We start from the raw sequence: 13,399 nt of genomic DNA on the forward strand, positions 1-13,399 counted from the left end.
CAACATGAAAATATCCCAACTGAGTGAAATGACTGAGTAGAATATGTGTGCTACTATTTGGGCTTCTTAAGCTGACCATTGCTCTCTGAAAGGTTCTGACCCATTGGCTGAGCTCTGGTCCCACTCATCCTCTCAAACTGAAGCTACTTCTTCTCTGGAAATAATTGTTTTTATTTGACCATTGTTTTTGAATAAATGAGGGACTGAGACAACCTCCCAGTGAATTCAAATGAACTCTCCTCAGAGCGTCGCCCTCTCAGCTTTAGAAGCACACTTATGGGCCATTCCCATCTGTACCGGGTCGGCCCGGGCCGGGTAGCCCCAGTCGGCCCCAGCCTGGCCCGGTTGATTCCACACATCCTTGTCTTGAGCCCATGTGGGCTGATTCTACCCACCAATCAGAGGCTTGCTCTAATGGAAGGTGTGAATTTGCTGTCAGCAGTGGGTGTGTTGGCCCTGGTCGGCCTGAAGCAGACCCCCTCGAGAAGAGGGCTGAGAATGAGCCTTGGTTGGCCCGGAAAAATACCAGGCCACCCAGATATGTAAACAACCTACGCTACCCGGCCCGGGCCGACCCGGTACAGATGGGAATGGCCCATTACAGGCTCTGCTCCCCGTCTCTGGAACTCTGCTTCCTGACATCAGAACCACCAAAAGCTTCAACCTCTTCAAAACCAAACTCAAAACCCATCTGTTCCAAACCGCTTACTGTTTGTGATTTGATCTATTTTATTCTGTTTTTTGTCCTTTAGTTGTTTTATTTGTATTTTTATTGTGTACTGTGTTCTTTCTCCTGTAAAGTGACCCTGGGTGACCTGAAAGGCGCTTTTAAAATAAAATGTGTTATTGTTATTATAATCATTATTATTATTAAATACGTGTAGAAAGTGGACGAGACGGCATCTTCTGCAGCTGTGGGTTCAGGCACAGCAACACTCTGCAGAAAGCAGTCTGACCTGAGTCCACCCATTGTGTGTTCGTGTCTCTCATTTAGCTGGATGACATTAAGGTTCTTTTCATAACATTTGAACATGTGGTGGTGCTAAATGTGAGACCCAGGTCTGACGTGATGCATGACTGTTTTATGCAGACCAGATGTTTGTCAGCACTAAGTTAAGTCGAATATTCAACAGTGTAATGTCCAGTAACGGTCAGTTTTAAGTACAGTTCAACCCTTCAATATCTGGTCGACGTGGAGACAGGAGTCTTCATGTGTTTCCTTTAGGCCCTGTCCACACGTAGCCGGGGATCTGCCAAAACGTGGATATTTTTCTACGTTTTGGCCTGTCAGCCACACGAAAACGGAGTTTTTTCACACGAAAACTGATCTTTTTAAAAACTCCGGCCAAAGTGAAGATCCGCGTTTTCTCCGTTTTGGGTGTCTGCGTGTGGACAGACAAAACCGGAGTTTTAAGGTCCGCAACGTCACTTTCCGCGACAAAAAATGCTGACATCACGTGTGCGACCTGTGTTTACACTAGCCGACAGCATGGATGCCCTCAGAGCTGCGCTCGCTTTATCAATTGTCCAAGCGCTTTTTGCTTGTTTGTTTCTGCAAGCGGAATTACTGCTCCTTGCGGAAGACCACAGACGAAGGACGAGGTTAAGAACGGGGGAAGTACTGCTGCCTACAGGTCTGGCATGTCCTTAACAACGTATTTTTCCGGGTACGTGTGGACAGAGTTTTTTTTTAAAACGAGGTGGTGTGGATGCAAGTTTTTGGATGGGCGGATATTCGTTTAAAGAAACCCGGCTACGTGTGGACTAGGCCTTAATCTGCCGGATCCTGCATCCCACCAGCTGGCTCAGAGCCTTTCTGCAGCTCTGAACACATGATAACGTATTGTCAACAATCACGTTCTGTCCTCAAGGCCTCAAGCTTTTATTATCGCGTACAGGACTCTTAATGCCTCTGAAGAAAGTGAACACTCTCAGCTCGGATTAGTTGCTTCATCAAAGAATGAACTCTTGGATATAAAGTGAACATTTAAAACTTATAGGTTAATTAGTCATTAAAGAATCATTTGGTTGATGAACAAATGTTATATGAACACTAAATGAAATGTTTGATTTATCTGTGAAATTAATTTATATAAGGATCAGTAATGTTTTGATATAACAAGGCCATCACCATCATGGACGTAATTTTCACTTTAGAAGTGGGGGGGACACGGGGGTGGCGGTGGGAGGGGTATCTTTACAGTATGTTCTAATAGGAAACAGGCTTCAACACAAAAGGTTGTTTTCTGCTTGGTCCTAGAGCTCAACCAGTGTCAATTTAGTATAAAGTAATATTGTTTTTGGATGGTAAAAATTGCAGGGGTCAAAACTTGACTTTGAAAAAAGTGGGGGGGACATGTCCCCCCTGTCCCCCCCAAAAATTACGTCCATGATCACCATCCACACGCACACAAGGACAAAGTAAAGATAAATCAAACGCGTGACACAGATATTTTCTTACCCACAAATCAGAACCTCTGGATCTGAAAGAAGGCGTGTGTTACTGAGATTCTTGGTAATATCCCCTAACATGGCACGCTCTGATTTGTTAAGAAACTAATATGAGAATATAAAACCAGAACTCACCTTACGGTGAGCCAGTGTTCCAGTTCTACAGAGTTCCAGAGGAAGCTACGGAAACGGCCGTCCGTAGTGAAGTCTCTTTAACCCAGAAGCAATCTTTGACACGCCGTCAAGGTTGCTGCAAAGCTGACAGACAAACCTGTTCCTTCAGAACAAAGCAACGTGCTCCTTCAGCTACTCAGAAACAGCTGCTCTAAGACGCAACCAATTTCATCTACCTTGTGACCCGGAGGCCACTCAGGACGGACTTGGTCGCATCGAGGGTTTCGCTACGAACCACGCGCGTTGGGGTCATCGGCTCCTTGGCATCTCGGATCCAAACGGGGGTCTCCAAGAACGGCTGAAGTAGACACACAGATAGCGTCCGATGCCTTTTGATAAGAATCAACTTCATAGCTTCAAACCAAATTCTTTTACACCCAGAACTCAGCTCTTCTCCATACGGAGTTCTGATAACATCATATTCACACAGGCACCATACATCCCATCTCCTCCATCTAGATCCATCCATCACAGTAAATATTAGTCATCTTGTCATGTTTTAGTTGTTTGTAAAATAAATTCTTACTTTTACAAACCTGACTCTTTCCCGAATCAAAACAAAGTGTTTACAATCCCTGACTAAACAAGAATCCTAGAGTCTTCTGATGAAACACCCAAACACCAAGCAGGTTGATATTCTATATTTATATAGAGTATCACAGCTTATTGGTCATAAGTAGAGGTAACATATTAAGCTCTTAAAGCACTACATTTAATCCTACAACAGGAATCAGGAAAAATCAGTGGAGCCCTTCAAGCCTCTTAAATAACCAACACTGGCTTGTGATATGCAAACAGGGTAATGCACACACTAAAGATGGCCTCTTTATTAGGGACATGTCAATTCAGGCACGTGGTGAAGAGGAGCTGCTGAGGTTCTAATAGAAAAGAAAAGAAAGGAGATTAAACTGACTTTTAATCAGGCATGGCTGTTGGTAGCAGACAGGCTGGTTCTAGATCTCTTGAATCTGCTGATCTACACCACAGTTGTAATATTACAATATCAGATTTAAGTCTACAAAAATAAACCTTCCCCATTTTTTTTCTTTTTAAAACCACATTTACATTGCTAATAAGTCCTATTGTTCAGTTCTGCAACACTATTGGCTGTTAAAATGTGTATATAGGCCCGTTTATCTGGCCTCCTAGAACAACATGTGAAAGGTTAAAAAAAGATTTTGCAGTTGTTTGCTAAATTTGGGTCTCTGGGGGTTACAGAAAAGAGAGAGCAGCAGATGTGCGGAGGCAAAAGTCTTGTTCTGGAAAACAAGCAAGACAACAACAGCTGGAATAATCACTGGTTGCCGCCAACGTCTGCAGAACCACACCAGCTGCTCCAGATGCACTCTAGCAGCAGAAGACCACACCAGGTCTCTGTCCTGTCTGCTAAGAACGGGAACGTGAAGCTACACTTCCCACAGGATCACCAGAACTGGACCTGAAGAGATCAGAAAACCTTTCATGGACTGATGAGTCTGGATTTTAGCTGCAGCATTCAGAGCATGAAGCTGTGTTAGATGACCCACGTCTAAACAGCTGAGAGTAACCCCTCAGTGTTGCTGATGTAAACAACCTGGTGCATGCTTGTGAATCCAGTTGATCACAGTTTGCACTAGAACTGTATGCTGGGCATGTTTCCTTTGGCACATCGACCTGACCTGGACGTTGCGCTCTGCAACGCCACCTGTGATCAAAAACAGCTTTGACCCACGTTCTTCACACACACAGAGAGGCAGACAGCTGCTCTAGTGAAGGCTCAACCTTTATCGCTGTAACGAGACACAGATGAAATAATGTAAAGACAACAAAAGGGTTCAACTCAAAAAACAGAATAAAATATGTCATCATCAAACTGAGCTGTTTATTCTGTGCAGCAGAAAATGTCCTTGTAAACATCTGATCTTTAGGACCAGCTGTGACCTTTGCCCTTTGACCTGCATGTGCTGTTCAGAGCACCAATGACTTATTGATGTGTGGTTTGAAACAAAATATGCTAGTGGTACCTGTTCAGACACGGGTTTATTTTAAAATGAATTTCAGGATTTTTTCCTGTTTTTAAAAATGCAGCAGCTCTTGTGATGCCATCGATCACATCAAGGTTCTGCTCTCATCCTGCAGAACAATCTCTCTTCTGCTGCTGCTGGCGTCGTTCTTGACTTACGCTGACATCTAGCGGCAGCTTCCTGACAGCTGGATTATTTATCTGCTTTTCAAACCACCTCCCTCTGAGTTCCTGTGTGTGACAGGAAACTGACTGGATTTTGCTTCAGCAACTTTCAGTTTTATCTGTGCAGAATACATTTGAGAAAATATGACCGTCCTTAATGTAATACACGTTTGTCTCTGTGTCTGTCACAGCCAGGTTTACGTCTGAACTGCCATCTTGGTCTGCGTGTACAGTTTCTTTCATCTGATTGTTTGTCACAATGAAAAAAGGAGAAGCGAGCCGGAACTGTTGATCCAAACTCTGAGAGAAAATCATGTCAACAGTTAAAATAAGCTTTTTGAGCTTCATTCTAGGCCGGTATTAATCTGTTATATTGATTTAAACGTGAAAACATCTGGAACATTCTTCCATAGCCATCTCCCAGGTCTCATCATGGTGTTTGTCTCATTATAGTCAGGATCAGATTTATTAACAAACTGGACGTTTTCCAGACGGTTTCCCTGCAGGAACTGGATCTTGTGTCTGAGGTGGATGTGCGCAGCAGGAGCTCCACAGGGTGCAGGACTCTCACCCTTTTCACCTCAGATGTATACCACCAGCAGCTGTCATCTCCAGAGGTTCTCAGATGACTCCGGCTGCATGTCAGAGGGGATGATCTGGAGTAGAGCTGTGCAATTGTTGCAGTACAACTCTGCAGTTTAGCCATTTTTGGTACCATCCTGTTACACATCAACATCAGTGCAATAATCAATATGTATGCAATTCTGCATGTCTGCATCTATTTTGTGCAGTTTTTTGTTTTGTAAAGTCACTTTATAATTTTTGTTCTTTAATTTAATTTTATTGCGGGTCACACCAACAGCCCGTTGTCTGTGTCACACTAAGGCTCTAACTAGATCAGTGTGTTATCATCGTTTTTTCTTCCGGCTCTTGGAGAGTACAGACGCTTTTTTCCTCCTCTCCTCCCTATCTCATCCCAAGGCTCTTTGTCTGTCTTGTGCACGGCGCTTTCTGCATTTTTTCTTGAAACTGGAAATTATTAAACATGGATCTGGTCAGCTGGTCTCTCAACGCGATTGACAAATTTTTTTCAACGATGAGAACGGGAGAAGGGGCTCCCGGATGCCCCTCTGGGACAGAGCCAGCTGGGTATATCATGGACTCCTGGAAACAGTGGAGCCTGATCTGCCTCTCTCAGCTGTCTGTAGAGGATTCTGAAGACGTCTGGATATTCGTGCTGTTGGTGTCGGGTTTCCTGCTGTTTGGCCTGAGCGGTTACCTGGCTTACCGGAAAATTAATGAGCTTTCGAGGAATATTGGCTCAATCCCGGAGCTCAGGGATGGCATGCATCGCGCTGTGAACGCACAAACTCATATAATTGTCGAGATGAGTCGTAAGCTTGGAACTTTGGCTGAGATTCAGACTCTGACCCAGAAGATGGATTCCATCAAGGAGAAAGTTGACGGATCAACACGGATTGGGATAGATTAATTACGCCATTATTGGATCTAGAGGGGTTGAGGACCAGCAGAACTTTAAGACAGAGAGGAAATTATCTCTGTCTGGACCCAAAACAATTTCTTATCTGAATCTGGTGCCCTTGAGCCTGTGAGGCTGAAGTGAAAACTCCCCCCTCAGAAGAAATGTGGAATGCTGCCGTCGCCATGGCAACTCTGTCTCCCTATCCCAGCCTGGGCGGGACTGCAACCGGTGAAGGTCGTGGAACTGTATCCAGGAGTCACTGTACTTTCTAACCCAATTACCTCCCTCTCCTGCCCAGACGGAGGTGACGAGTGCTGCTCGTCGTGGCTGCATGCACTGAAGTGAGGAGAGTCCCAACCCTACCTCCCCACCTAGTGGACACTTATGTTGTGTAACGTCTGAAGTCTGTTGCATTTGTTTTTGCATAGCAAAGCTGCCCTCTCTGTGGAGGGTAACTCTGAAGTGCCTTTTTTTTCCTCCACCTGATAGTCGTCATATAAACCCTCTGATCTTTATTAAGGTAACGCGACTCTGGTTGCGAATGACCACAGTCACTAATTCTTGTCATGTGTCTATGTATGTATGTATGTCTGATCTCAGAATTGTGTGTACTGAAACTCTAATTTCCCTCTGGGATTAATAAAGTATTTTTGAATTTGAATTGAATTTGCACCAAATAGCACGAGTCAGAGTTCTCATGTCCAGACCAGACCTAGAGAAGCTCATTCATGCATTAATCTCCAGCAGGCTGGACTATTGCAATGGTCTTTTGACTGGTCTTTCCAAAAAAGCTGTGAAGCACCTGCAGCTTATTCAGAATGCTGCTGCTAGGGTCTTAAGAAGAACCAAGAGAACCGAGCACATCACTCCTGTTCTCAAATCTCTACACTGGTTACCAGTAAACTACAGAATCAATGTCAAAGTACTTCTACTATTTTACAAATCACTCAGTGACATGGGGCCAAACTACATGTTGGAGCTCCTTCAGGTATAAATGCCCAGCAGCGCTCTGAGACCCTTAGGAAACATCTGGTAGGACCCTGAATCAGAACCAAACAGGGTGAAGCTGCTTTTAGCTACTGAGCTGCACACAGATGGAATCAGCGTCCTTATGGCCTCAAACGTGCCCCAACTCTAGAAACATTAGAATCACAATAACAAACCTTCATGTTTTCATCAGCCTTCATAAGAATGTTTCTTATGCTGCACCTTCTGCACTGTAACTGCTCACCCTTTAACTTTGTCTTTTTACTTTATTTCTGTGACTCGTGCTTTTATTTCACTTTACAGGTAAAATTAACTAACACAAATTATTGCATGTATTGCTCTTCCTTATTCTTGTAAAAAGCTAACATCATTTGAGTTTTCACTTGTTCGGGCATTACCTGTTCTAATCATTTAGTTGAAAAGTCATTCTGTATCTTTAGATTTTGTATCTCTTGTATTTTGCATCAAAGTGCTGCTGCAGCTCTCTCCAGCCATCGTGTGCTCCCTGAATCCGTCAGGCCTTGATCTAAACAATCATCTGGATTTTTCCCATGAGTAGAATTAGGCCGTAATGAGCAGCTAATATAATGTGCTCACTTCCTGATGAGAACATTATCAAAAGCTCAACGGCAGCAAGCTGCTGTTTTGTGCTCCGTGACAGATATTACTCACTCCACCTTTCCTCGTGTCTTCAGCTTTTGCTCCTACATTATTTTTCTTGCTCATCTAAAAACACAGACACATGTCAATTTGCCCAAACAGTTTTTTTGTTTATGAATGGTTTAATTTAGGTTTATACACCCGATTTTAGTTGTTTATTTCAGATTAAACTAAACTACAACCTTCAAACTCATTCATACAAACCATTTTTTCATGCATTCTTGGAAATTCCTGCATGTATTTTGTTACACATCGACTCTAACAGGGATATTTCTGTATGATTTTACTCGTATCAAGTGTGGAACATCTCATCCACGGTGTCTTCACACCCCCGCTCCCTCACACACCCTGTTCCATGCAGCCAGCACACCTGCGTAATCCGTCCTTGAACACGGCTTAAATACAGCAGCATTGTCTTGTGCCTTTGTCCTTCCAGATTCTGTTTGTACCGTTGTGTCCTCAGGTATGTTTGATGAAGACGAATGGATTGAGGCCAACCCCTTTTGTTTAGATTTGTCTTTATTTCAGGCACATGTGATAAAGATCAAGACCCTCAAAGACTCTCAGTGAGGAGACCACAGACTGATCAATACAGCTTCTAGAATAGGGGTCAGCTCATATAACTTCTTCAGAAACAGTGTTTATTATTTGTGCATGGCTGCATTTTGTGAAAATTAATGGTAATTAACTTTCTGATTTCTTCATTTTCTCTTTTTTTCCCAGCCTTCATATGAAGACTTGTGACTTGAAGATGCCCCCTGCAGCAGCAACCAGTCTGGACCACGCTCCGTCTGATGGAGGCTGGGGCTGGGTCGTCGTAGTCGGAGCTTTCATCTCCATAGGGTTCTCTTACGCCTTCCCCAAGTCTCTCACCATCTATTTCAAGGAAATTCAAGAGTATTTTTCCATTTCTTACAGTGGGATTGCCTGGGTGTCCTCACTCATGTTGGCTTGTATGTATGCAGGAGGTCAGTGACAGTTGGAGGCTACATTTACAAAAATTAGACAAGGTCATTCATTTAAAAAAAGGTCACACCGCCTCCAGCCCACTCCATGACCACAATCAGTAGCTCTATGATCACATTTTTGTCCTTCAGAGCATTGCTGCCACCAGTGAGCACCGACACATCTCCTCTCCATGCAGGTCCCGTCAGCAGCGTGCTGGTCAGCCGTTACGGCAGCAGACCCGTGGTGATGGTTGGGGGGCTCATGGTGAGCGTTGCTATGGTGCTAGCTTCTTTTGCAACCACTGTTATTCATCTCTATCTGTGTGTTGGAGGCACTGGAGGTAAATCAGATTTCATTTTTTTCAAAAAGTGACTCATTTGCATATTTTCAGCTACTTTTATGAATAAGACAAATCGTTTCACATGTCTTTGCTGTCAAATGTTTGCGTTATGGTATCTGGATAGGAGCGCCGTCATGGCTGCTCCCATGGTCTGCCTGTATCTGTCTTGTCTATATGTGTGTGTGTGTGTAACCTTGGTCAGGTTGTACTATGGAGTCAAGTTCCTACGCTCTGAAAAGAGCACTGGCAATAAAATTCATTCTGATTCTGATTCTGATTCTGATTCTGATATGCCTGGTTGGGACTACACTGGTTCCAACTCTTATCCATGAGCATAGCTTCGGTATATGACTGAGTCCCAGCCAGTACACATAGGTGGGTCCCATATATAATGTGTATGGGCAAGCTATAAGGGTCCCAACAGGGTCTGTCTGTGGTTTCAATGGAAGCCTCACAGGGGTTTGCCCCCAAAGATTTCAATGGGCCAATGTTTGAGTCAAATCCTCTGAAAACCCATGTAGGGCCTGCTAAAATCTATGTGGGCAAAAATCTTGTTGGGCAAACCCCATAAGGCCACCATGGATGCCGCAGACCAACCCTGTTGGGACCCATGCGGGTTACCCATGCATATTCCATATTGGGCCCACCTATGAGCTGGCTGAGTGTAGGGCTGGTTTGGATGGTCACTAGTCACAAATGAAACTAGTTTTTGGTCCTGAACAGAATTATCCAGCTGGATCCAAGTTACAATGCTCCAGTTGATGGAATTCATGGACTCGGATCTCAAATCTTCGACGCATTTGCATGATTTCATAACCAAAACAGTAACAGAGAGTAAAGACATGTTTCAGACATTTAGTACGTGTTCTATAATATGTTCTACCCAAAACAATAGCTTCAAACATTATTTTTTATTTAAAAAAAATAGAAAGCAGCGGCAGCATCACTAAACATATTAGTGCAAATTCAGAAATGCTGTGCCTGTGTCTGATTTTAGAACAGCTCTGATGTTTGTGAAATGTCTAAAACATGTGATGGAACAAACACAAGGCTGTGATGACAATGACACCCATATTAAATCCTCACAAAGACCTCCATCTGACCAACAGTGGACACCAGGAAGAAACACAACTATATGTAGATGATGTTTTTATTTGTTTATTTAAATAGTGGAACTGTCCCCACACACACACACACACACACACACACACACACACACTGCTCGGAGGTGATTTCTCCTGTGTTTTTCCCCTCTGGGAACACCAGACCTGCTTAAACAGGCTGAGTTTGGGGTTATATTTGTCATTATAAATCTAGGATGCTCTTATTTTAAGAGCTATTGATGCATTTACATCCTGACAATCGTTGTTATGTTTGTATCTCCAAAATCCCAAACCCACCTACTGAAGCTGCTCTTGTTTTCTGATGATCTTCTGGAGAATTTCTTTACACTTTTGCTGCTTATAATTCATGGAACCGGTCCATCTCTGGAGTCTGGGAGCTTTGTATGGCTGAATGATTCATAGGTCAGAATTAAGTGGCATAACAACATCAACAAAACCGTTCCTCTTAAGATGTTTAGGAACTGCACTGAAAATGTGTGAAAAAGGAAAGAAAACCTGACAGAGTTTCAGAAAGTCTCGAGAACTATTTCAACGTTATAAAAACAACCCGAGCAAAACAGAAAAAGGAACGATTTTAAGGCGTTTGGTTTAACTGCATGTATTTTGTTCCAAATCCTAAATGAATGCAAAAGCCAGAAAGACAATGTTACTTTTACAGATTTCTCTTTTGCACCAAGAATAAGCTGAGATTTTCCGCACATTTCAATGCATCTGTCAGTGATATGAGCGCTACAGAGGAAACACGTTGACACACCAGTGAAGAAGAACAGTGGGCAGCACAAACTTCTCCGTGATGTTTTAGATCTGCTCAAACCAGGATTATTCTGATCTGAATGAGTCAGATAAGGCATCATTGATCCAGGCAGACTCAATAAACCACAGATTCTCCCCTCAGATCATCTATGGTGCATTTTTACTTTTCCAACAGGTCTTGGTCTGGCCTTTAACCTGCAGCCGTCACTGACAATCATCAGCACCTACTTCCAGGTCAAAAGACCACTCGCTAACGGACTCGCTATGACAGGAAGTCCCGTCATTCTTTCCATACTCGCTCCTTGCAATCAGTTCCTTTTTGATTCCTTTGGTTGGAGAGGGAGCTTCCTCATTCTGGGGTCCATTGTGCTGAACTGCTGTGTTGCTGGTGCTCTGATGAGACCAGCACGTGCATGTGTCCAGTCCAAGCCCAGTGATGACCCTCTAGTGTGTAAAGAAGATGCTGCTACTGCTGCTGCTGAGGTGTGGTCAGCCACCTCTCCACCTGAGAGCACAGGTGACAGATTCATGGACCCCTCCCTTCTCAGACACAGAGGCTTTCTCGTTTATCTCGCAGGAAACGTGGTGATGTTCTTTGGTCTCTTTGCACCTGTGGTGTTTTTGGCTCCATATGTGAAACACCAAGGCACGGATGAATTTTCAGCAGCTCTCCTGCTTTCTGTTTTTGCACTGGCAGACATGTTCGTCAGGCCTGTAACTGGCATCATTGGGAACAGCGGGTGGATCCGACCAAGAATACAGTACTTTTTCAGCTTTGCTTTTGCTGTAATGGTGCGTGTCACCTTCTGTGCCCGCTGACATCTGGATTTCAGGGTCTGGTTGTGTGCACTGCTGCTTTCGGTTTGGTCTTCGGGATGCTCTCTGCGCTGTTATTTGAAGCTCTGATGGACCTGGTTGGAGCTCATCGCTTCTCCAAAGCAGTTGGACCGGTGCTTCTCGGACCCCCCATTTCAGGTCACTGAACTTTTCCTCAAAACACCCATGTAGAAATGACCATGCTAGTGACCAACAGGGTGTGCATTTTGTCTTTCAGGAGCTCTGTTGGATGTTTTGGGGCACTACAAATACATGTACCGCACCTGTGGCGTAGTGTTGCTGGTGCCAGGCATGTTCTTCTTCATCATGCATTATTACAACTACAGGAAACTGGAGGAGGAGCGCAATCAGAGTGTTGCCGCTGAGATGAGAACTTTGGAACAGGCAGTTTAAAAAGATGCAAGATGCATACGCGTCATTTTAACCGGGGACGCCGGGGACATGTCCCCGGCAAAATTTGTGATTGGCAGCTGTGTCACCCCCTCACTTTCAAAAAATCCTGCTGATGAGGATTTTTGTTTTACCAGCTCAGATCTCATACCAGGGGTCAGCAACCTGTTCCCATCAAAGAGCCATTATTACCCGTTTCCCACAGTAATGAAAACACTGGGAGCCACAGCAGCGCAGCGTTGTGGGCGGGGCCTACCCTCAGACAGCAGAGAGCTGCTCACAACCAGGTGACAGCAGCCGGTACCATGGGCGTCGCACCCGTGGGGGATGCAACACCCACACTTTTCCAGCTGTTTTGCTCACCTCCACACCAGTCTGGTTTCTTTACGTCGCACTCTCTGTTTGCCTCATCTCCTTCTTCACCTCCGCTTCTGACAGCCAATGTCGGTGCAGGAGAGCAGGAGAGGGAGGGACGGAAGAGCTCGACTGAATTCATAATTTTACATCTTGACATTAGCTGTACAAAGTCTGAGTTTGATCAAGTGAAGAACAACAATTTGCAGAGGTTTATAACAGGCGCGGCGCCAGGTTTTCATTTTTGGGTGGGCCACGGTAATTTTGGACGGACCTTAATAAGCAGCGACTTAAGTGAAGCAGGCAGGTCGCGCTAGAAAATTTCGTTTAAAAAGACGTCATAAATGTGTTCCCCCGTCATTTTTATTTCTAAAATATGAAGTAAAAACTCCCAATTTAATTTTCATTCATTTGTCATTAATATGTAGTCTACACCCGTGCGTTAAGTGGACCATCTTCCAGTAAAAGCAAACCATCCGGCCCACCTCTCTAAATGCGTAAAATGTGCATCACAGCCACTAGGCGCACCGCGCGCACCGTCAGCTACGTCAGCCCAGACAAGAGCAGAGCAACTAGAGAAAGAATAGAGGATAATTGTGTCTGGATGTGGATGGAGATTACATTTTACAGCAGCCTGATCATCATTCAAACACTTAAACCATCACCTGTCTTCTAGTCCACGCTATCAGCATTATTTTAATTGGTGTGTGTGTGTGTGTGTGTGTGTGTGT

General features: G+C 44.2%; 1 pseudogene; it reads left to right on the forward strand.

Annotated features, from left to right (window-relative positions):
• Positions 1–8,673: 8,673 nt before the first annotated feature.
• LOC107390315 (monocarboxylate transporter 2-like) lies at positions 8,674–12,317 on the forward strand (annotated as a pseudogene).
• Positions 12,318–13,399: the final 1,082 nt, after the last annotated feature.

Source organism: Nothobranchius furzeri, chromosome 15, assembly GCF_043380555.1.
Source record: "Nothobranchius furzeri strain GRZ-AD chromosome 15, NfurGRZ-RIMD1, whole genome shotgun sequence".
In the NCBI taxonomy this organism is placed as follows: Eukaryota; Metazoa; Chordata; class Actinopteri; order Cyprinodontiformes; family Nothobranchiidae; genus Nothobranchius; species Nothobranchius furzeri.